Source organism: Aquarana catesbeiana, linkage group LG05 (genome assembly GCF_042186555.1).
Source record: "Aquarana catesbeiana isolate 2022-GZ linkage group LG05, ASM4218655v1, whole genome shotgun sequence".
NCBI lineage: Eukaryota > Metazoa > Chordata > Amphibia > Anura > Ranidae > Aquarana > Aquarana catesbeiana.
The window spans coordinates 237914198-237941107 of NC_133328.1; positions in this window are offsets into that span (position 1 = coordinate 237914198).

Consider the following 26910-nt stretch of genomic DNA (forward strand, 5'->3'; position numbering starts at 1 on the left):
AAGAACTAAAGCCAGATATCCCTATTGAACGTTTAGAACTGGACAGAGTACACAGAGCCCTCACAGCCAAAAAGAAAGATGGACCCCCACGTGATATAATCACAAAATTTCATTATTACAGAACGAAAGAACAAATACTAATTGCTGCAAGAGAAAAAAAGGAACTTAATTTTCAAGGACACAATTATCAAATTTTTGCTGACCTATCCCAACTTACTATTACTAAAAGACGATCCATGAAACCCCAACTAATGGAACTGCAACGCCACAACATTATGTATCAATGGGGCTACCCCTTTTCAGTCAGATTTAACTACCAAGGTACAATTTACAGAAGCAGATCAGCAGATGAACTACAACAAACCCTTTTAAAATTAAATCTGACAGAACCCACAAGCAGCAACACTCCCACACGCAGAAGAATGGCGTCATCTTCACCTTCAGGCAGCACCCAGAAAAATTCAGAACAAAATGGGAATCATCATTCTCACAAAAGAGGCCGTTATGCCACATCATCCATGGACCAAGAAGATTCAATGGACTGACATCCTAATTCCTGATATCTCTTCATTTATTATACTAAGAGATGGTTCTCTATAAAAAAGCCTGTATTTATAACTGAATGTAACTGCATTCTGATAGTCACACACTGTGTGGGATCATCTTACATTCCAGTTATATTTCTTATTACTTCTGATTCATATAGCCTTAGAATATATAAGTGAAATAAGGAAATTCTTGTTCAGTTATATATTATCAGGTAATAACAATAGATTTATTACTTTTTAGGACAAATATGTTCAATAATCCAGAAGTAATGGAAGCTTTTTCTTTCTTTTCTTAAAACAAATATATTATTACCTAACTAGTTCCTAGAATTATGTTTTTGTTTATTCTAATCTGAAGCAATACAACCTCAATTTTATGAGTTAACATATCTAAACAGTTACATATGAATAAAATATGTAATTGTTTACTCTAAAAGGGTTAAAATCCCAAAATAATTCAAACTATCTTCATCAATACCAAAGTTATTAACAGTACCTTTCTAACTGAATTATTTAGCCTAGGGCAAGACTAACCATATACAACCACCCTGGAATAAATAATTTCAACAAAAACTATATTCTGCACTCCAATTAATGAAACATCATTTTGATGTCTTTTGACATAGCACTTCTCTCCTGTAAGCGGAAGATCCGTGTACCCCCATTAGCCCTCCTCATTCTCCCAACCATATTATGTGGGAGTGTGACGAAGGCACTTATTCCCCTGAGAGAGATATTTATTCTCCTTCACGGGTAAATTGTGATTACTTGCAAAAAATAATTTATACAATGTATCATCTAATCTCATATGTTTTTTGTTTACTCTTTACTCCAGAATTCACTGGTTTCTTTTCTATCTATTCATCTCTTCAGTCCACACAGGTTGATCTGCACAGTCAGCTCTGCATAACAAAAAGTAAGTCAAAACTATTTGATCTATTGCCATGGTACCACTGAATATACTTTCCCTGAATGTTCAGGGAATAAATGTCCCTCAAAAAAGGACCAAAGCCTTCCGTACTTTCCATAACAAGAAGGCTCACATAGTATGCCTCCAAGAAACACACTTCACCAAAGAGTCTACTCCAAAATATATTTCTCCTTTTTATCAACAAATTTACACGGCTTCTGCCTGTACCAAGCAAAGGGGAACTCTAATTGCATTTCACCGATCCACACCATTCACCTTATCATCAGAAATTAAAGACCCAGAAGGTAGATACCTGATACTCATGGGTTATATAATGGATACAGCAATCACGGTGATTTCCTACTACGCTCCTAACAAACAACCTACACCATTCCTCTCACATATATTACAAGTGATTAATACACACAAAATAGGAACAGTAATAATGTGTGGGGATTCGAACCAGGTCCTCCTCCCATTTCTAGATAAATCACCTTTTACACCATCCAAAATAACCTCTAGATTACCTTTTTCTCAACTTCTTTCCAAATACAATCTGGTAGATTCGTGGAGAGAAAGTAACCCAATGAAAAAGAAATTCACTTATTTCTCGCACCCTCATCAAACCTTCACCAGAATAGATCATATTTTTCTAACAATAGGAATGATACCAGAAATTATTGCATCAGATATAATTCCGATTCCGTGGTCTGACCATAATGCAGTATACACTACTATAGCCTCAGCCATACCAAAAGCGCATGACCCAACGTGGTACTTACCGGACATAATGCTCAAACACCCACTACATCAGATGGCCATTGAACAAGCTTTAAAGGAATACATATCAATTAATAATACAACAGACATCTCCCCAATAACACTGTGGGAAGCTCATAAGCCTGTCTTGCGTGGTACAATACAAAGACAAATGGCACTATTTAAACGGGAACGCAAAAATCTAGCAAAAAAACTAGAACTCAATTTTAATGCAGCCTACATATCATTTCAAGATAATCCATCTCAGAGTACAAAATCTCATCTGGAAAAATCTAGATTGGAATACGATCTATTTCTCACTGAGTCAGTTGATAAATCCCTCAAACGCTCCAAACACAATTTCTACATGAATACAAACAAACCAGGTACATATTTGGCTCGGGCATTAAATTCAACTAACAAATCTTTCAAACCAATACGTTTGAAATTATCAAAAAATGTTTACACTTGTAATCCAGTTAAAATAGTCCATAAATTTCACTCACATCTCGCAACTTTATACAAGACAAACAATGAATTTAATCCTACAGAGGCTCAATCCTTCTTCTCAAAAATAACCTTACCTAAGTTATCTCAGAATCAAAAAAGCAGTTTGGATGAGCCTATAACTATAGATGAAGTTGCTAACGCCATAAAAGACCTAAAACTTAACAAAAGACCAGGCCCAGACGGCTACTCGGCTTTATACTATAAAACATTCTCAGAAATACTCTCTCCCATTCTCACTGAAACTTTAAACAAACTTCTAGATGGACATTCTTTTCGGCAAGAAACACTAATGGCAATTGTTTGTATGATCCCAAAACCCCTTTCTGATGATACTTCCTGTGTGAATTATCGGCCTATCTCTCTGTTAAACCTCGATATTAAATTATTAGCAAAAATAATAGCAAAACGCCTCAATAGCATTATAGGAAAATTAATACATAGAGATCAAGTAGGCTTCATGCCAAATAGACAGGCAGGCGATAATATACGCAGGGCAGTGTTATTGGCACATATTGCTAAAAAACGGAAAATCCCTTTATGTTTTCTATCTCTCGATATTAAGAGGGCATTTGACACAGTATCCTGGCAATATATGCAATATTCATTACAAAAATGGGGTTTTGGACCCCACTTTTTAACATGGATCAAAGCATTATATAATAAACCCAAAGCCTATATAAAATATGCTGGATACAAATCTGAAGCCTTTAATATCGAAAGAGGTACCCGACAGGGTTGCCCATTATCTCCCTTATTATTTGCCCTTATACTCGAACCCATGGCCCAATACATCAGAACAAACCAAACTATAACTGGCATTGAAGTAGGAGGTATTACACACAAATTATGTATATTTGCAGACGATATATTACTTTTTCTATCATCACCACAGGTCTCTGGTCCTAACTTAATACCAGCTCTTGATGGATTTGCAGCCCTATCCGGCCTTATGATTAATCCTAAGAAATGCCTAGTGCTTAATATTTCACTCACAAACATGGAATTGATCCCAGCTAGGGCTGCACTCCCATTCACATGGGCAGAAAAATCAATCCCATATCTTGGAATTCATTTAACAGCATCTCATTCTGACTTATTCTCAACCAATTATCCTCCTGTATTAAGACAGATCACAAATCTAATAAAACAATGGTCGCAACTTCCTTTATCCTGGATAGGGAAGATTAATGCAATCAAAATGACTATTCTACCCAAATTGCTTTATCTATTCAGAGGCCTCCCTATTCCAATTCCTTCCTATTTTTTGAGAATAGTACAAAAAAGAGCAACTTCGTTTATATGGGGCTCTTCTAAACCACATATACCTATACACACACTACATCTTCCCAAAAATAAAGGAGGCCTGGGATACCCTAATTTTACTAACTACTACAGAGCAGCACATTTGGCCAGTCTGTCCAAATACCATGCAAAACAGGAAATCCCATTATGGGTGTTTATAGAGGCTTCAGAAAATGACCCTCTATTAATATCAAATTTATTATGGCTTGATCCTAAAGACCGCTTTAAAATTCATAATCCCATAACTAAACACTTCTTATCTCTCTGGGATAAACTAAAAACCAAATATCAGTTACAATCTCCACACAATCCTCTCCTTTCTTTTATCAGAAATCCGGCCTTTTATCCGGCATGGATCTACCCAAATTCTTTTAAAGCTTGGACAACATCAGGCATTCAGACACTAAATGACTTCATAGCATCTAAATCATTCCTTTCATTCCCATCGCTTAGAGAAAAATATGATCTACCAAACTCTGAGATATTTAGATATCTCCAAATCAAAAATTTCTATACACCATTCCTAAAGGGGGATACACCATTATCCCAATTATCCATTTTTGAATCAATCTGTACAAAAGATCCATTTGCTAAAGGTACAATTTCATCACTTTATAATCAATTATATGGAGTAGCAAATCTTAATAGACCCTCTTACGTTCAGAGGTGGGAGGAGGACCTGGGACGAACTTTAGAAGACACGGACTGGTCTAACATATGGCTCACATCTAAGTCATCTTCACCCAACATCTTAGCACTGGAGACAAATTATAAAGTCCTAACTCGCTGGTACCTTGTACCCGCTAGAGTGGCAAAATATTCACCTAATACCTCAGCTCTTTGTTTTCGAGGATGCCCAGAAATAGGCACATATTTACACATATGGTGGACGTGCCCAGTAATCCAAACCTTCTGGAAGGAAGTCTTCGTGATTGCATCTAAAATATTTAAAAAAATAATACAACCAGATCCATATTTAACTTTACTTAATCTAAAACCGGAATGGTTAACACTCTCTCAATTCAAACTTATGATCCAACTAATAACGGCTGCAAAACAAACAGTGGCCAAGGCATGGAAATCTCCTACATTGGTACTAGCAGAATCAATTCACAGAATGAATAATACAATGTCCCATGCTACGATGGTAGCCATCGATCAAAATCAAATTCCAAAATTTGAAAAACTTTGGCATCCTTGGATAAAACAACAGTTCCTGTCAAACTTCAATGACTCTGTCCTGTTGCCATGGTAACAGATTAAATGACTTACAGAGACACCCATTCTAAGGCTTCAAAGAGAACTAAAAAGAATAATAAACTGACGAGCGGGACAACCTTGTGGACCATACCTCTACCTTTCAACCCTTTTTCTTCTTTCTCTTTCCTTTTCTCCACCTTACGATTAAAGCTCATTATCAGAATTTATTTGACCTATATACACTCTACTTGTAAACAATATGTATAGTAGGTATAAATCATTTAAATACCTACAAAAGTAACTAAGGAAATGATATATATCTTTAATTTAGGTTTACGTGAACCCAATGTTTAATATTTGAAATTTCATGATATTTACCTATATAAACCCTACTGTAAAACAATGAGCTTACTTTATAGATCCTTGTAAACTTACTTTATGTATCTTTATAACATTGTATACTCAATAAACTTCTTTTGACAAGGAAAAAGGGCAATAGTGTGAGTTCCAGTAACAATGGTCAAAGTTTTGACATCTCAACATTCATTAATTGTGCAGCACTAACTCTCAGTGGAGCTGCTGGTTTTAAAAGATTTTTATTTGCCAAATATTTATACATGTTTTTAGCAAAATGCAATGAACATATATACATAGTGCAATCCAAAATGTATCCAGATTCTAATATTGCATACAAATAAAAGATTCATACATTTATTATATTACTTTTGTCAATACTCTTGAAACATTTGGCTGTTTTTTTATTGAAAATCAGAACTAACTAAGCTTAGTTTAAACAGTAGTATAGCAGGAAAGATATCTTGCGTTTCTATAAACAGAAACTATATCATACATACAGTATTTCCAAAAACCAGAGGGAAATGTCCCTTACAAACCCTTTGTGCCATGTGCTGCTGTGATTCAACTCCCCACGAGACCATTTAGTTACCATCTAGTAAATATTAATACCTTGCATAGTTACAAGTAGGGATGAGCCGAACACCCCCCGGTTCGGTTCGCACCAGAACCTGCGAACGGACCGAAAGTTCGCACGAACGTTAGAACCCCATTGACGTCTATGGGACTCGAACGTTCGAAATCAAAAGTGCTCATTTTAAAGGCTAATTTGCATGGTATTGTCCTAAAAAGGGTTTGGGGACCCGGGTCCTACCCCAGGGGACATGTATCAATGCAAAAAAAACTTTTAAAAACGGCCGTTTTTTCGGGAGCAGTGATTTTAATGATGCTTAAAGTAAAAAAAAAAAAGTGAAATATTCCTTTAAATATCGTACCTGAGGGGTGTCTATAGTATGCCTGTAAAGTGACGCGTGTTTCCCGTGTTTAGAACAGTCCCTGCACCAAATGTCATTTTTAAAGGAAAAAATCTCATTTAAAACTGCTTGCGGGTTTAATGTAATGTCGGGTCCTGGCAATATGGATGAAAATCAGTGAGACAAACGGCATGGGTACCCCCCAGTCCATTACCAGGCCCTTTGGGTCTTGTATGGATATTAAGGGGAACCCCGCATCCAAATTAAAATAAGGAAAGGTGTGGGGCCACCAGGCCCTATATACTCTGAACAGCAGTATACAGGCTGTAGGTTTGTTGTTAAGTAGAATCTGTTTGTAATTTTGAACGGGTACATTTTTAACGTGTTTAACTCCAGCCAAAAAATCTTTTTTAAGCTTTTTGGAAAACATAGGGAAGGGTTATCACCCCTGTGACATTTGTTTTGCTGTCTTTCCTCCTCTTCAGAAGATTTCACCTCACTTTTTGTCCCAATGGATTGGAAAGCATCAGTGGAAAGGAGAAATGTTTTTCCCATATTAACTCTTACAGGAGAGAATTTCCCTTCCTAGGGGTAGATTTATTCTCACTTCCTGTTGTCTCCTTCCGTTTGCAAGTAGGAGTCGTTTGTAAGTTAGTTGTTTGAAAGTAGGGTCCTGCCCTATATACTCAGCAGAAATTTGGGCCTTAGGTGTTGCTGTGGCCACAACACTGTAAGCCCTCACAGGGCTCTGCTGTGAAATATTAGATCAAGAATTGTAATTACATGCCCCTGTTGAACAGGAGCTGAAAAATTAGGCCTTAGGCACTGGTGCTGGTGCCACAACACTGCAACCCCTCACAGACACTCTAGTTGGAATGCAGGAACGAGCCCTGCTGCAAAGTATTGCATCAAAAATTGTAATTACACGCCCCTGTTAAACAAGGGCTGAAAAATTGGGCCTTAGGCACTGGTGCTGGTGCCACAACACTGCAACCCCTCACAGACACTCTAGTTGGAATGCAGGAACGAGCCCTGCTGCAAAGTATTACATCAAAAATCGTAATTACACGCCCCTGTTAAACAGGGGCTGAAAAATTGTGCCTTAGGCACTGGTGGTGGCACCCAAAACCAAAAATGTTCTTACAAGCTATCAGCGTGATGATTGAGGAGGAAGAGGATAATTACTCAGGGATAGTCACTCAGCATCAGCATAGGCAGTCTTTGAAGGGATCTGAGATTTAAAAAAAAATTATTCGGTTACATCAGCATCAGGTGCTTGGTAGCTGGTGGTGATCCAAGACTCATTCATTTTTATGAAGGTCAGTCGATCGACCGAGTCAGTGGACAGACGCACCTTGTGATTGGTTACCACGCCTCCAGCAGCACTGAATGTGCATTCCGAAAGAACGCTGGATGCAGGACAGGCCAGTAGCTCAATTGCATACTGTGCAAGCTCTGGCCAGTGATCCATCCTCAAGACCCAGTAACCCAGAGGATTTTCGGTGGGAAAGGTGTCCAAGTCTGATCTTGCCCCTAGGTATTCCTGCACCATGTAAAACAGACGCTGGCGATGGTTGCTGGAACCGATCATACCTTGGGGCTGCGGACCAAAAAATTGTCTGAACGCATCGGTCAGACGGCCACCTTCTCCACCGCTCCTTCTTTGACTGACCGAAGCCTCAGCAACACGTTGTCCAGAAACAGGAGTTTGTAACCTCCCAGTCTCTGGGAACGCGTTGCACAGACCTTTCTGCAAGGCCTCCCGAAGATGTTTCATCCTCTGCTCCCTCTGCGATGGCAAGATAAGGTCCGCAACCTTACCCTTGTAACGTGGATCAAGGAGGGTTGCCAGCCAGTATTGGTCCTTCTCCTTGATACCATGAATACGAGGATCCTTACGCAGGCTTTGCAGGATCAGGGAGGCCATGCAGCGTAGGTTTGCTGAGGCATTCGGTCCGGAGTCCTCTGGGTCACTAAGGACGACATGGTCCGCAGCCACCTCCTCCCAGCCACGTACAAGTCCATGTGTTTCTTGGGACTGATCCCTTAAAGACTGCTGCTGATGCTGAGTGCCAGGCTCCACCTCCATACTGACACAATCTTCCTCCTCCTCCTCCTCCTCTTCCTCCTCGTCCTCTTCCTGTGTGATCGGCGGGCACGCAGGAACACTGTCTGGATAAAGGGGGCCTTGAGAGCTAAGGAAGTCCTCCTCTTCCTGCCTCTGTTCTGCCTCAAGTGCCCTGTCCATTATTCCACGCAGCGTGTGCTCCAACAGGTGGACAAGGGGGACAGTGTCACTGATGCATGCACTGTCACTGCTCACCATCCTCGTGGCCTCCTCAAATGGTGACAGGACAGTGCATGCATCCCTGATCATGGCCCACTGGCGTGGGGAAAAAAAAACAAGCTCCCCTGACCCTGTCCTGGTGCCATAGTCGCACAGGTACTCATTGATGGCCCTCTGCTGCGTGTGCAGCCGCTGCAGCATGGCCAATGTTGAGTTCCACCTGGTGGGCATGTCACAGATTAGGCGGTTCTTGGGCAGGTTAAACTCCTTTTGGAGGTCCGTCAGCCGAGCACTGGCATTATATGACCGGCGGAAATGCACACAGACTTTCCTGGCCTGCCTCAGGACATCCTGTAAGCCCGGGTACCTGCCCAAGAACCGCTGCACCACCAAGTTAAGGACGTGAGCCAAACAGGGCACATGGGTCATTTGTCCCGGTCGGAGGGCAGAGAGGAGGTTGGTGCCATTGTCGCAAACCACCATTCCTGCCTTAAGTTGGCGTGGCGTCAACCACCTCTGAACCTGCCCCTGCAGAGCTGACAGAACCTCTGCCCCAGTGTGGCTCCTGTCCCCCAAGCACACCAGCTCAAGCACCGCATGGCATCTTTTGGCCTGCGTACTTGCGTAGCCCCTTGAACGACTACGGAGCACCGCTGGTTCCGAGGAAGAGGCCATGGAGGAAGAAGAAGAGGAGGGGGTGGAGGAGAGAGGTGTGTCACAATCATTAGCATTTTGGAGGCGTGGTGGCGGAACAACCTCCAACACTACTGCACCTTGTCCTGCATCCTTCCCAGCTGCCAGCAGAGTCACCCAATGCGCCGTGAAACTTAGGTAACGTCCCTGTCCATGCCTGCTGGACCATGAGTCAGCGGTAATATGCACCTTACCGCTGACCGCCCTGTCCAGCGAGGCATGGACATTGCCTTCCACATGCTGGTAGAGAGCCGGAATCGCCTTCCGTGAGAAAAAGTGGCGTTTGGGTACCTGCCACTGAGGAACCGCACATTCCACAAACTCACGGAAGGGGGCAGAGTCTACCAACTGAAAAGGCAGCAGTTGAAGTGCTAGCAATTTTGCCAAGCTAGCATTCAACCGTTGGGCATGTGGATGGCTGGGAGCAAACTTCTTTCGGCGGTGCAGCAGCTGGGGCAGGGAAATTTGCCTGGTACAATCTGACGTCGGTGTACCAAAATCAGATTGCCCACAAGTACGTGGCTGTGACACACCTAATTCTACACCTTCATTCCTCTCAGTGCAGGTCTCAGAGAGGACTGAAGGTCTAGTGGGGTTGGAAATCTCAGCTGATGAGGAGCAAGCAGAGGTCCTCTTTGTTCTTTGGTGTGGGTCTTTTAGATACGCTTACCAACGAACTGCATGGCAGGTCAACATATGTCTGGTCAAGCATGTGGTACCCAAGCGGGAGATGTTTTGGCCACGCGAGATACGCTTGAGACATATGTTGCAAATAGCAGCGGTGCGATCTGATGCACTCGTCTCAAAAAAGGCCCACACCAAAGAACTTTTTGAATAACGCGCAGAGACTGCAGCGCCCTGCACATGTGGAGCTTTGGGGTGTGATGCAGTCAATGTGCTGCCCTTAGGCTGGCCCCTGGAGGGCATCCTGCCTCGTTGGTGATGTGCCGCCTCCTCCTCCTCCTCCTCTCTCCTATCAGGCACCCACGTTGAGTCAGTGACCTCATCATCCCCTCCCTCCTCATCACTGGAGCAAACCTGGCAGTATGCTGCAGCAGGGGGAGCATGACTGCCAGATTGCTGTCCTTCTTGGGCACCCCCTCTGTCCATGCTCGTGTTACTGCCTTCATCGAGCTCAGTATCATCATCAGAGCCTTCCAAACGCTGGGCATCCTCCTGGAGCATGTACCCAACACTGTGGTCAAACAGTTCGAGGGACTCCTCAGGAGGACATGGTGGGGCTAGGGAAGGAGTCACTGATGACATTGAGCCGAGGGAAGAGGCCGCTGCTTTGCCAGACAAAGTACCCTGGGCATGGGTGAGAGAGGATGAGGAGGATGAGGACGGCTTGGTCATCCACTCGACCAAGTCTTCCGCATGTTGCGGCTCAACATGGCCAGCTGCCGAAAAAAAGGCCAAGCGTGTCCCATGGCCACGTGCTGATGAGGATGCACCGTCTCCATGACCAGCACTAGACACAGAGCCTGCTTGCCCTCTCTTATTGGCTTGTGACTGTCTGCCTCTCCTTCTTGGCCTTCCAGACATACTAATGGCCTGTAGCTGCACTAAGCTGGGATATATATATATATATATATATATATATATATATATATATATATATGTACTGATACTGCAGCTAGCAAAATCAACTGCCTGCCTGTAGTATGAAAACACCACCAACCTTCTACAGGTAGCTTTAGCTGAACACTGTGAGGTGGACGCACCCCACTAACTTGTAGGTTTAGCAGAACACTGTGAGCAGGACGCACTGCACTAACTGTAAATAGTCTAGCTGCCTGACTGTGGTACTAATAGGATCAAAAGAACACCAGCAATTTTCTTCAGGTAGCTGTATTTACTGTAACAAGACAAGCCTGCCTGTCAGTAAGAAGATAACAGGAACGGATCTAGCTGAACACTGTGAGCAGGACGCACCCCACTAGCTTGTAGGTTTAGCTGAACACAGTGAGGTGGACGCACCCCACTAACTTGTAGGTTTAGCTGAACACTGTGAGCAGGACGCACCCCACTAACTTGTAGGTTTAGCAGAACACTGTGAGCAGGACGCACTGCACTAACTGTAAATAGTCTAGCTGCCTGACTGTGGTACTAATAGGATCAAAAGAACACCAGCAATTTTCTTCAGGTAGCTGTATTTACTGTAACAAGACAAGCCTGCCTGTCAGTAAGAAGATAACAGAAACGGATCTAGCTGAACACTGTGAGCAGGACGCACCCCACTAGCTTGTAGGTTTAGCTGAACACTGTGAGGTGGACGCACCCCACTAACTTGTAGGTTTAGCAGAACACTGTGAGCAGGACGCACCCCACTAACTTGTAGGTTTAGCAGAACACTGTGAGCAGGATGCACTGCACTAACTGTAAATAGTCTAGCTGCCTGACTGTGGTACTAATAGGATCAAAAGAACACCAGCAATTTTCTTCAGGTAGCTGTATTTACTGTAACAAGACAAGCCTGCCTGTTAGTAAGAAGATAACAGAAACGGATCTAGCTGAACACTGTGAGCAGGACGCACCCCACTAGCTTGTAGGTTTAGCTGAACACTGTGAGGTGGACGCACCCCACTAACTTGTAGGTTTAGCTGAACACTGTGAGCAGGATGCACCCCACTAACTTGTAGGTTTAGCAGAACACTGTGAGCAGGACGCACTGCACTAACTGTAAATAGTCTAGCTGCCTGATTGTGGTACTAATAGGATCAAAAGAACACCAGCATTTTTCTTCAGGTGGCTGTATTTACTGTAACAAGACAAGCCTGCCTGTTAGTAAGAAGATAACAGAAACGGATCTAGCTGAACACTGTGAGCAGGACGCACCCCACTAGCTTGTAGGTTTAGCTGAACACTGTGAGGTGGACGCACCCCACTAACTTGTAGGTTTAGCTGAACACTGTGAGCAGGACGCACCCCACTTACTTGTAGGTTTAGCAGAACACTGTGGGCAGGACGCACTGCACTAACTGTAAATAGTCTAGCTGCCTGACTGTGGTACTAATAGGATCAAAAGAACACCAGTAATTTTCTTTAAAATACTGTAACAAGACAAGCCTGCCTGTCAGTAAGAAGATAACAGGAACGGATCTAGCTGAACACTGTGAGCAGGACGCACTGCACTAAATGTAAATAGTCTAGCTGCCTGACTGTGGTACTAATAGGATCAAAAGAACACCAGTAATTTTCTTCAAAATACTGTAACAAGACAAGCCTGCCTGTCAGTAGGAATATAACAGGAACGGATCTAGCTGAACACTGTGAGCAGGACGCACTGCACCAAATGTAAATAGTCTAGAAGATAACAGGAACGGATCTAGCTAAACTGAATAGTGTATATATATATATATATATATATATGCAACACCTGGGATGCATATATATACACAATACACTTTAAGTGCAGCTAACTGACTGACTGTCCTGCCTAATCTAGCTAACTCAAATGAAATGACACTGTCTCTCTCTCTCTCTAAGCACACCGGAAAACACTGCACAGGGCCGCCGTGCAGGCGGCCTTATATAGTGTGGGGCGTGTACTAAATCCCCTGAGCCATAATTGGCCAAAGCCTCCTTGGCTTTGGCCAATTATGGCTCTCTGTTAAGGCGGCGCTGTGATTGGCCAAGCATGCGGGTCATAGTTCATGCTTGGCCAATCATCAGCAAGCAATGCACTGCGATGCCGCAGTGAATTATGGGCCGTGACGCGCCACACGAATTTGGCGCGAACGGCCCATATCGTTCGCAATTCGGCGAACGATCGAACAGCCGATGTTCGAGTCGAACATGGGTTCGACTCGAACGCGAAGCTCATCCCTAGTTACAAGACAGATTGTAGCGTATTTTCAGATTTAATCCATCTTCCCCATACTTTATTACATTTTTTGTTCGATCCTCTGGATTCATACGTCATTTTGTACATGGTGATATTGGCATTAACCAAACCTTTCCAGGCATTCAATGTAAGATAGTCTCTTCTGATCAAGTGAAGTGCAATTAGTTTCCTCACATAGTAAAACAGTAATCTCAGTAGTGTTCTCATATTATTGCTCATAACTTCATCTTCTATGATCCCTAGGAGGCCCAGTAGTGGGCTACATATGTTTGGTATATCTAAAGTGTCAGCAATAAATTGGATCACCTGGGACCATTTTATAGAGCCTCAAAGGGGTATAATACATTTGATGCAAGTACCTAAGCTGTATTAGTTTGTCTCTGGCAGAAATAACCGTAGGTAAGTATGATGCAAGAACTCCCTCCCATTGACCATCTGTAATTTCTGGAATGATTTCTATCCATTTTTCTTTAAGTTTACTTTCTCTAGGATTCTCCCTTTCTGCTAATGTATTATAGTATGCAGATATTCGTTTAGTATGATCTGGAGTAGCAAGTAGTCTTTCTATCTTAGAGTTCTCCAGTGGCACCGGTCCAACCCCAAACTGAGCATAGGCAGCATGTCTCAATCTGGTATATTGGTATTCCCACGCCTCCGGAATATTCAGTTCTCTTCTCAACTGTGAAAAGGTTTTTAGTTCCCCATTAATATACAATTGGTGTAAATATGTGAGCCCATAGTTAGCCCATCTAAATCCGTCATCTAAATTAAAAAATTCTTTCAGGTTAGGGTTGAACCACAACAGTGCATTAGGGGATAAGTGAAGAGGACTATCTATTATATGTTTTATACAGATCCCCAATATCCTTTTAGCAGATTTGAGTATCTCTTTGCCCCCTTCAGTGGGGACTTCACCCCTAAAAACGAAATTCAGTAAGGTTTCATATGAAGTCACAGCTGCTGCTTCAGCTGCAACCGCAGCATTATTTAATTGTGGGAACATTCTCCAATGGATAAATACCAATTGAGATGCTAAATAGTACAATCTTAGGTCAGGTATTGCCAAACTACCTCTCCGAACTGGTAACTGTAACACCTCAAGAGAGACCCTAGCAGCCTTATTGCCCCATAAAAAAGATGTCAATAGGGAATTTATATGTTTGAATATTTTTTTCTGGATATATATTGGTGCATTAGAAAGAACATACAGAAATTTCAGGAGGAAGACCATTTTAAATAGATTGGCCATGCCATAGAGTGTAAGCGGAAGATCCTTCCATTTCTGTATTCTTTCAGTAAACGTTCTGATTATAGGCCATAAATTGGCCTCAATGAATGAATCTACTGGTAATTGGACCACTATTCCCAGGTATTTAAACTTCTCTACAGTGGCCAGAGGGCATTGAGCTGGAAGTATTAAATCCGGCTGTGGATCCAGCGGAAAGAGGACTGACTTGGTCCAATTGATTCAGAAGCCAGAAAAATCTCCAAACTCCCGAATCAAGGAGACTGCCGTGGCCAGCGACTTCTCTGAATCTCTGAAGTATAGAAGCATGTCGTCTGCATATAGCGACACACGCTCTTCCAGGTCTCCGACCAGAAATCCCTGTAAAGTGTCATTAGTTCTAAGCTTAGCAGCCAGTGGCTCTATGGCCAAAGCAAATAGGAGAGAAGACAGGGGACAACCCTGTCTCGTTCCTCTATGAATCTTAAAAGAAGCAGAAACAGAACCATTTACTCTAATACTTGCTCGAGGGTCATTATATAAGAGTCTGATCCATGAAATAAATTTTGGTCCAAAGCCCAGCTTACCTAGAAGAGAAAATAAATAATTCCATTCCACGGAATCGAACGCCTTTTTGGTGTCTAAGGACGCTACAACTCTTTTACCTTTATTAAGATGATGAGTCTGAAGATTAACATACAGTCTACGTAGGTTCATTTGAGTAGAACGGCCAGGTATAAATCCAGTTTGATCTGAATTAATTAATTTAAGGATCACCGACTTCAACCTACCGGCCAAGATTTTGGCCAGTATCTTGACGTTGGAATTTATCAGAGATATTGGCCTGTATGACTCACATTCCTGCAGATCCTTCCCTGGTTTGGGCAGCACTACAATTAATGCTTCCCACATAGATTCCGATAATATGCCTTCTCTTTCTGCAGGTATAAAGACTTTTTGTAGTGTTGGGACCAGCTGCTCTTTATGCAACTGGTACCATTCAGCCGGAAACCCATCCAAGCCAGGTGATTTGCCGGCCTGAAGGATGAGATTGCGCCTCCAATCTCCTCCAGTGATATTGGCTGCTCCAAAAGTTCTCTATCTGTCTGACAGCGGTTATGTAAGGAAGGCCATCTATAGATGACAGTGCCAAGTCTATTCTAGAGAGTGTCTTATGGGTCTCAGAATGACATGAGTATTCCCTGACACCAGGGTTCCTCTTTCTCCAAACGTCAGTGAGTGCATAACTCTCCAACCATGAGGATAAATTATGTCGGGACTCAGAAACGGTCCCATGTCTGTCTAGAGCTCCATCTGACACTGCGTTAAAATCTCCTAAAAGTAATAATGGGCCTTGAGCAATCAGTATAGCCTCCTTAATAATATTATTTAGTATTTGGAAGGAGAATGGGGGTGGAATATATACACATACCAACGTCAAAGACACATTATACATTCGACAAACCAAGATAGCATATCTGCCATTCGGATCTAGTTTGACTTGCAATATGTGTGCTGCTGCTTTTTTTGTGATAGAATAGCTACACCCCTAGAATACGTTGAGTATTTGGCATGCAGTACTCTCATCATATTAGCTTTTTTTAGTGCCATAACCTTAGATCCCTGCAAGTGCGTTTCTTGCAATAGTATGATATGAGGTTTGTATGGTTTCATGAAGTCAAAGATGAGAGATCTCTTAATCTTGGAGTTCATACCACGCACATTCCATGACAACAGCGTTATCTTACCCTCCATTTACCTGTAGAAAAAAAAAAAAACAATTGCAGAGTACCCAGGAATATTAGCTTGCAAGTCTCATTCTGAATGGACAGATCTCCTGTGGGGAGAGAACAAAGCACACCAGCAGCACACAGCACAAACCAACAGTGAACAGTAACATGAACCCCACCCCCCCCTCCCTGCACACACAGACAGTTCAACCAGGGGGCACCTCCCTACAGATGATAAGGAAAATACCTGAGGGAAAGGAGATACGAATGAAGAGAGAAAAAATAATAATAAAAATAACCACTCTATGGAGGAACAAAAAAAAATTCCCTCTTTAAAAAAAAGGAAAAGAAAAAAAAAAATTTTTTTTTTTTCTCCAGTAGTCCCTATCCCCTCTCTCTCTCTCCTATATCAGGAACAGTCCAGGTAAGTGTTGATATATACTGTATGTCGAACCAGGCGGGACGTTGTGCCATATTATTGTAATGTCAGAAAGTATCACAAGCATGGTCACCTCTGCACACTGGTATAGGGTGCTCTTTAGCAAACATCATGTGTATTTAGCATTATCTCCTTACACAGTTACCGGTGAGCATTTGGGCTGCGACGCCCTCTGATATCCAGCCATCTTGAGGCCTCAGCGGGATTATTAAAGAACGACACCTTTCCCCCATCCACCACTCTTAGTTTCGCTGGGTACAGCATACTGCAAGAAAGTTGTAAGTCTCAGTGTCTCTTTTTAACATGAATGAAGCTGGCTCTCTGTTTCTGTGTGGCCGCAGAGAAGTCGGGATAAATAGATATACGGTTCCTATTATATTGCAATTCACCTCCAGTGCGTGCTGCTCTAAGTATGCTTTCACAATCCCTGAAGTGTAAAATGCATGCAATCATAGGGCGCGGATGTGCTCCAGGAGGAGGAGGTTTAGAAGGAATCCTATGTGCCCTTTCTATGGCGAATAAGCGGGAGAAAGTAGTGTCAGCCATATTATCTTTAAGCCAAAGTTCTAAAAAAATCTTCCGGCTGCGTTCCCTCAGCTTTTTCAGGAAAACCTACAAAACGGACATTATTCCTGCTTTGTCTGTCTTCCATGTCTCCCAACTTATCTGTGTGTGCATTTATTTCTCTATGTAGACATTCTACCCGGAGATCTGCGGGGCAGCGGGCTTACCTTCCCAGGCTTTGGGGATGTTTTGTCAGCTCCGCTCCGCTGTGTTCTGCTGGGGCCTTGTTCTGCTGCCTCGTGCGCGCCGCCATCTTGGCTTCCCCAGGCATAGCCTAGATGATCCGCGGCCGGTTCCATGGATGCCGGCCCGTATTTAACCATACCCAGACAATCTGTAGGGTCCGGTGAGTACAGGGGTGCCGGTATTGTAAAGGATCTGTGTCTCTGACACTCAGGATTAAGGCAGTATGTTGCGCCCCGGCCGGAGCTCCTGTGTAGAGCTGTTCACATGTCCGCTGCTAGCTCCGCCCCCCGGAGCTGCTGGTTTAAGCGGGCTTGTTACCTTTACTCTTGACACCTCTGCTTCACCGGCACCGGGTCTAGGGTTCCATTGAGTTTACCTCTGGACGATATAAGCACCAACACTTGAGTACGTTTTCAATGCTTTATTGAACCAAGTAACGAAGAAAGTAGCAGGAAAGAGGCAGGAGGGAAACTGCAGGGAAGCTCAAATACCTTTCTTTAGGATTCTTGAGAACGTCCTTTAAAGTTGAATATTGTAATCAGATGCAATCCCCTTGTGGGACACAATCTTTGCTTGCCTGGATATGCCTCTCTCGCTTGCCTAGCAGCCAGTACGTAGCATGAACAAAAGTCTCTGCCACAGACTTGATTGAAATAAACCCGTACAATCCTCTGCCACAGGATGTATTGGTTTAGCGGTGAACGTCAGACACAGTACTTGGACCTCTAAGCCAACCCGGCAGTACTATGCTGTAGAACTACTTTAGGATATGTCCTCCAACCGAGTCACCAGGCCCCTCTCCAGACCAGCACTCTGCATGATCCTTCCATGATGGGTCCTCCCCTGGGATCTTCTCGGTTGTCCAGCTTCTTCACTCTGGATAGACAGCTCAGGACCATTCCTTGGCTGCTGTGGTAGGCCCCAGACAGACTTCTGGGCCCACCCATGCGCTGCAGCGATGCGGGCCTCCGGAACGGAGGACCGCGAGATAGCACTCTAACGCATACCTGTCGGCCAGGAGGGCCAGCAGGTGGCTGTAAAACGAACCCTAAAACATGGCGTCTGTCCCATAAATACCCTCTCCCAGAATGCAATTCGGAGGACCACCTCCACCGAGTTGTCTCCGGGACAGAGGAGCACCCATACGCTTCGACACGTTGCCCTTCCAACACCAGCCAATGGTAACAACGACACCCACTGGCTCAGTGTGGAACCACACGTAACGTCAGCCAAGCTGGAACAGAGGCAAATCTAACTCCCCCTAACGAGCAATTCACTAAATTTACCTATCAGATGGTAGATCATAGATCTACCAGCGCTACAATTGTAACACCAAATTTTTGGTATATCTAATTACATGTGAGGTGTGCCATGTCCAATATGTAGGTCGCACCACACGTAGGCTGAAGGATCGGTTGTATGACCACCTATATGACAATGAGAAAAATAGATCTATCAGTGTGGCTAAACATTGGAATGCCATTCATCATAAAGACGTTACTAGCCTTGTGATCCAAGGGGTGGAGAAGATAGTGACTCCAAAAGAGGGTGGGATTTATTCAGAACACTTTGTAAATGCGAAGTGTTCTGGATATTTTCTTTAAACACCAGAATCCCATAGGGGTCAAACTTTGAGTGGGATGTATCCCACTATTATGATTGACCTCTTTACCTATTTATGGGATTGCTCTTTATAATTCATACCTGTGATGTCTTTTTGCTCTTTTTGCTCTTTTTCTTTTGTTCCTTTCTGTGAATACAAGGTCTTATGTGGTCAGTGTGTGTATGCTCGTTCACACTATGCGGGATTAGCTGCATCGGTGGCTGTACCCGCCTCTTAGTTTTGAACATGCACACGTGTATAGACGTTCACGATTACGCAGATAGAGGTTCTTCTTTCTTCCCCTGTCCCCCTTTTTCCCTTTTTCCATCTCCTCTTTGACTGAGCATTCGATCTTCTGAAGTGGTCATTGGGTGTATGTAGATCAACATTGTTTAGAAGTAGCCCGATGTGTGGCTACATTGTTTCAAAATATGCACATACCCATAGACATCTAGAGTTGCACGGATGGATGTGTGTGTCTGTATAACGTTTATTTTAACAGTGCTAACATAAGACACAAGGATCCACTCTGTGCAACTTTAGGTTGACGGGCTTCATTGCTATGAGTTATATACTGCGGGTTAGAATGGCTAGATGCACATGTGAGGATATATATATATATATATATATATATATATATATATATATATATATATATATATATTCCCGCTTCACATACATGGGTTTCTTTTCTTCCCTAATCTGTCCTTGACTTTGTGATCTGTTCACTACGGAGCATATGTCTGGTCCTATGTCTACATCTATGCAGTGAGGGTTCTGTTTTAATTCAACATATACACTTTTCCTCCAGTCCTTTGATATTTGAAATATGTGTTTGTTTTTCATTATCCAGATTTTGGATTAGGACATGGGGAAATCAGTGTTCATGGGTGCACATTAGAATTCTGTGCTTTTAGATTTTAGATTTAGATTTTAGGTTCATTTTAGAGACTATATAATTTTTAATTAAATAGGTTATTTTATGTATCATAACTGTGAAGTTCTTTATGGAAATGGATATTAGTTAATAATGTGGGGCTAGTTAAGGGAGCCTCTGTCTATCCATATTTTAGCTACACATAGTGAGATCAGATCTTTATACCGTTATATAGAGCGTGGCTAGACGCAATAGGAGACAGTATGAACATCTATAATTCTCAATTACTCATACGAACAGATGTTTTTCTGATATATGCTGCCTTTTTTCACATGAATGTTCTATATATAGAATCATTATCACATTCTACCATCGTTCTTCATTTTTGATATAGTCACAAAAGTATTTTCACTGTTATATGTACCACATCATTTGTATTCAATTTGCATCTATTTATATTATACATGTTCATGATATTATTTATGTGTCCATGAGAAATGTTTTATATTTGACTTATATTGAACATATACGGATAAATTAGAGGCATATACATTAACAATACACAAGATGTGCACATATTTGTTTCAGTTTTTGTGCTTAGACAGCACTGTATATATACATGTTTATAATTATTGAATACACAATAACTTTTGTTGCATATTATACACATTTGAAACTCCTTTCCCTATATGCTGCGTGTATTAAATATAATGAATACAGACATAACTTTTACATTCTAGTCATCTACATCCAATATCGATATAGGAGTTTCTTTAATCAGACATAGACACATATATATGTATGTGTCTCTGTCTTCCCTTTTTTTAGCACAGATTTTTTTCTTTTCTTTTCTCTTATTCACCTTGATAGGTAATCATTTATATGACATAAGGTCACGTTACCTTTTGTATGTAGTCCTGCATTTATTATTTGGGTTTATAGCCCCACATATTATTTTTTTTATATATAACACATACACATTGGTATAAGTTTATTGCTTTACACATATATATTTTATTCTATTTATATATTTATTCACTTCAAACTTTTTTAATCTTTTTAAGCACCATTTAAATCACACGGACTTGGTTTCTATTCTGATTTTGTTCACAGCACTTTTGTGTTTGTTAAATGGATGTAATCAATCAATTATCTGAACACATGAATTATTTTGAGTGTGGCTGTCCAGGATTTTTCTCAAAACTTCATTGCTAAACTCTGTATGCTGTGCACCTGACTGCTACACTCCCACCATACAGTAACCAGAATGAAAGTGGAAGATGGGACAGAATGTCCCCACCATTCACATATGGGACAGTGCAGTGACGGAATTATCGGGGTCGCAACAGTCGCACTTGCAATGGGGCCCGGTATTCTGCCACTGTGGGGGGGGGCCCAGCGGGGTTGCTCTTCACAGCGCTCTGAGGCTGAGCGTGTCTCTCATCTAACAGCAGCAGAGACACCGGCATCGTTTGTTTTATTTCCCTGCTCTCCATGTGCCCTCTCTCGCACGGCATGACAGAGGACACACAGCTGATCTCCCCCCTCCCCTCTCCTGTGTGCTCCGCGGGAAATGTGAGCTCCTTAACTTCACACTTGACTGCCCGTGGAGCACAGAGAGGGGAGGGGGGAGATCAGCTGTGTGTCCTCTGTCATGCCATGCGAGAGAGGACACATGGAGAGCAGGGAAATAAAACAAACGATGCTGGTGTCTCTGCTGCTGTTAGATGAGAGACACACAGGTGTACAGCGGAGCGGACCGAAGTCGCCTCCCCCTCCTCTCTGGTTACGGAGGGGGAGGAGGAGGAGTCTGAGGGACACATGCCGGTGTGCCTATCCTGCGCTGTTCTGAGGTCTGTAAAGTTTGAATTTAAATAGACATGTGCTGAGGGGAACACTATGGGGTGGGGGTCTGCACTGAGGGGGGTCTGCATTGATGAGGTGGGGGTCTGCACTGAGGGGGGTCTGCATTGATAAGGTGGGGGTCTGCACTGAGGGGGGTCTCCATTGAGGGGGGGTGTGTGCTGATGGAGGAGGATGGTCTGCAATGAGGGGGGGTGGTCTGCATTGTGGGGGGCCTGAACTGATGGAGGGGGGTCTGTACTGAGGGGGTGTGTGAACTGATGGAGGGGGGGTCTGCAATGAGGGAGGGGAGGTATGCACTGATGGAGGGGGGTCTGTACTGAGGGGGGGTGTGAACTGATGGAGGGGGGTCTGCAATGAGGGAGGGGAGATCTGCACTGATGGAGGGGGGGTCTGTACTGAGGGGGGATGTAAACTGATGGAGGGGGGGTCTGCAATGATGGAGGGGAGGTCTGCACTGATGGAGGGGGGTCTACACTGGGGTCTATAGTGATAGAGGGGGGTCTATACTGATAGATGAGGGTCTGCACTGAGGGGGGTCTATACTGATAGATGGGGGTCTGCACTAAGGGGGTCTACACTGATAGATGGGAGTCTATGCTGATAGAGGGGGGCTATACTGATAGATGGGGGGTCTGCAATGAGGGGGGATATACTGATGGATGGGGTCTGTACTTAGTGAGGAGGATCTATACTGCGAGAGGGGGGTCTGTACTTAGTGGGGGGTCTATACTGAGAGGGGGGGTCTGCACGGATGGGCAATGAGGAACACTGATAGGCAGAACTAAGGCAGTATTGATCAGCACTGATGGGCAGTATTGAAGAGTACCGATAGGTGGCATGGATGGACGCTGCAATAATGAGCACTGATAGGTGGTGCTGATAGGAAGATTTGATGGGCACTAATAGGCAGCATTAATGAGCACTGATAGGTAACACTTGTAGGCGGCATTGATGGGCACTGATACATGGCACTGATGATTGGGGCACTGATTATCAGTGTAAACAATTTACTGACATTCTTGACAGTTAATGGCAGTCCTTTCCTCACACAGACATAGCACGGGAGGAAAGGGCTGCGGATAACCGGCAAGTCTGTTTACATGTGATCAGCTGACATCACATGGTAAAGAGCCACTGTGATTGCGCTGGATGCACGTCCCAGGGGGCATGTGGGAAGCACGGTTTTGGGAGGATGTCCATGGATACCCTCCCAAAATTGGAAGCCTGGAGCTCGGATGGAAGGGGGGGCATCATTGTTTCTTGCACCGGGGCCCTGAAGGTTCTAGTTACGCCTCTGGGACAGTGGCAGACAAGATGGTTTTAAATAAACAATATTAAAAAAACAAAATAATAATAATACATATACAATTTATTTGATGACATTTGTACTTACCTGTGATTGTCAATGGTTCTGGCACGAGTCAGTACATATAAAAGAAAATGCATCATTACTTGAAGCAGTTGGTAGGGATTGAAGAAGGAAACACAACCCTCCCTCTCATGTAGCGGCTTGAGTTATGAGGTTTTGTCCATTTATTGTGAAATGGGACTTTGAGTTGTAATGTTTATTAGCTTGAGCTTGTAATAGCTAAGCTAAATATGCTGTTGATATAATTTTTAAAGATCAGTATTTTATGCTGTTAATAAATTTTAATACCTATAATAAAGGGCCACAGCCAATTGAATCCACAAAGAATAAACTGAGTCCAGTTTTATATCTTTTATATAAGTTAAATACAGTGGTGGTGCATCCATGAGGGTGCACGGGCGCCACCCCCTCTCTCCAGCCACCCCCTCTATCACCAATAGATAGATTCATGCATTGCATGAATCTATCCATGGCTGCCGCTGCCACCCTCTATTCAGGCGCTCGGCCCCTCTTCGGGGGTCGGGTGCCTGAATTACAGCGGCGGGGGAGGGGTTTTTGAAGCACCTGATTAGAGTCATAGGCTCTAATAGGGTCAAAAAAGGTAAACAGAGAGCACCATGCTTGTCGTTTGCAGTTCACCCAGGTGTGTTAAGAAAAGCGAATGAATATTCGCTTTCCACTGAACTGCCTCTCCGCCAATCAGGTGCTCGGGTTAGTTACCCGTCACCTGGTTGGCTGAAATGACAGGCGCTGTGATTGAACGCCTATCAGGCGTCCAATCATAGAAGAGAATGGGAGAAGATATTGAGGACATGGAGGAGCATGGGGGACACTGCTCGCCGCTGTCACCCACTGCCCCGCCGAGACAGGGTAAGTGCTGGGCAGTTACGGCTTGCGTGCACAGTGGCAGAATTCGATGGGCACAGTGGCTGCATTCGATGGGCACAGTGGGAGCATTTGATGGCACAGTGGGAGCATTTGATGGGCACAGTGGCAGCATTTGATGGGCACAGTGGGAGCATTTGATGGGTAGAGTGGGAACATTTGATGGGCACAGTGGCAGCATTTGATGGCACAGTGGGAGCATTTGATGGGCACAGTGGGAGCATTTGATGGGCACAGTGGGAGCATTTGATGGGCACAGTGGCAATGTTTGATGGGCACAGTGGCAGCGTTTGATGGCACAGTGGCAGCGTTTGATGGGTACAGTGGCAGCATTTGATGACACAGTGGCTGTGTTTGATGGGCACAGTGGCTGTGTTTGATGGGCACAGTGGCTGCGTTTGATGGCACAGTGGCTGTGTTTGATGGCACAGTGGCTGCGTTGCACACCCCCAAAAAAATTTTGAGCACCAGCCACCACTGGTTAAATATGATTATATATACAGTGTATATATATATATATATATATATATATATATATATATATATATATATATATATATATATATATATATATACATATAAAAATATACATACATATAGATACATATATATAATGTTCATCCTACTGTCCCATTGCACAGCCCTGCATACAGAGGTGCTTGTATTATACAGCTCACTGTGCAGCATTTTAGAAGTATTTTCAAGATACCATTAATACGTAAAATTCAACAATAAGAAGTATGTAACAGATAGCAAAGCATAGAGAATGTAGCAGTACAAGGTACATTATAAAATCCTGACTGCTGCATTCTGTTTGCTGTGCCATAAATTACATACTCTTGACCACTGAATTATGCTCAATTTCCCAAGCAAAAATCCCCCCTCCATCAACTAACCCCACCCAAAGTAATCATCTAATGCTCCCCTCTAAACCCCTCTTTCACTGTTTATCTGCATGCCTACCATAAATCATTTTGCATCAGATCAATGCAAGCCAGCAACAGTATTCCTGTTCACCACCACACCAGTTCCAGTATCTTTAAACCAGTGCAACCAGTAACTATATTCCTGATCGCTGCCACATCAGTCCCAGTGTCCTAAGAGCAGTGCAGCCAACAATAGTGTTCCTGATCACCGCCACACCAGTGTAGTTTTGCCTTTGCCTGCCACCTGTACTGACCCTGGCCTGTTTTTGTACCACATTTCCAACTGCTGCCTAGACTGATGCATGTTTGTAGACCATGTCTCTGCCAGCTGCCTGAATTGTCTCATGTACATGTCCCACTGCTATGTTCCTGTGTAACACCAGCCCCAGCAATTCCCTGCAGACAACTGCAGTCCTGGAACCACAGGAACTCTTTTGTTCTTTCTTTCTTCAGCCTCCTGTTTTTCCTGGCCAGTGAACATGGAAATTCTTGTGACAGCCATGCACTAGTAGGCCAGGCTTGCAATAATGTGGACTGCTATAGGTGACAACAGTAAGATATGTTCCCTGACCATTTATACAGAGGTGACCATTACAGTACACCGTTTTTGATACAATTGGTTGATTTGTGTGATACACAGGATACAATGTCTGGTACATAAGCAGTCCAAACATTGAAAAAGTCTCTCACACATGTGGAGTAGTAAAATGTGTTTTGGATGGAAATTTGAATAAGTGTGTGTGAAAATTATCTTATTAAATTGACAACTTTTTTGTAATGATCATTTTATTGAATGTTAAACAATAAAAGAATAGTTCTAGGGGTGTGACCGGAAGCTGACCTTAATGGACACCTGATCTCCCTGCTCTCCAAGCTCTCAGCACACAAGGCACTACTAGGGACGATCCACTGCGGATATATGGGCAAATCGAGGACCACCCGATCCTCCAAACACAGGGGCACATCGCAACCCCTCCGGGTGCCTCTACGGACCTCCGTTCCTTCTTCCCCCAGGCAGGCATGCCACAGAACGGGGAAGACAAAATGGCGCCGGACACCTCTGGGTCCAATCGCCGGAGCTCCACACCGACACCGCCGCCTCCTCCCACCCAGCGTCAACGCTCTACAGAATCCCCGCTGGTGGTGACGGTCCCTGCGGACACAGACACACAAGCCAGAGCAGTGAGTCCCTCCATCTACCCAGACCCACAGGCTTCACAGCCGCCAAGGCCGCAGCCCGCCATGCCGCCCGCTTCCACACTGCACTACACACAGTGCACGGCGGCGTTTCCGAGGCTGCTTAGGATGGCCTCAGACCCATATCTGCAGGGGTCAGATCCAGCATCCCCAACACCCTCGGACTTTTCACAGGACTATCGGGCCCTGCCAGACCCTGCATGTCCATCCAGGGGGGTCCATCGTGAACCTGGGTCAGATCATGGCAGCTCATGGGCCATGGTTGCCACTCCCCCTCCCAAAGCACAGAGGCTGTCCAGATCCAGAGAGCCCAGTTACCCAAGGCACCAACTAGCCCCTACTCCTACGTATGCACAGAAGGCCAGTACCCTGTCCCAGCTCTCAGCAGAAACCAGCTCAGCGAAACCTCCCCAACATCCACAGGCCTTGATGTGGTCTGAACCCTGGGACCCCCCCCGACGGCTGGACCGTATCTAATATATGAAGCGGGGTCATTCAGCCCACGCTCTCCAATGCCTGGCCCATCCTCACCCCACCAGCAATTTGGTCTGATACAGGCACCCACTTTACCCCCTCAATGGCACGCATATTTACAAGCTATGCCCACTAAAGAGGACTTCCGACAGTTAATAGAGGATGTGAAATCCACCTGCCGCACAGAAATTCAAGTACTCCAGACAGGTCTCAAACACCTAGCAGACAGAGTGGAAAAGGCTGAA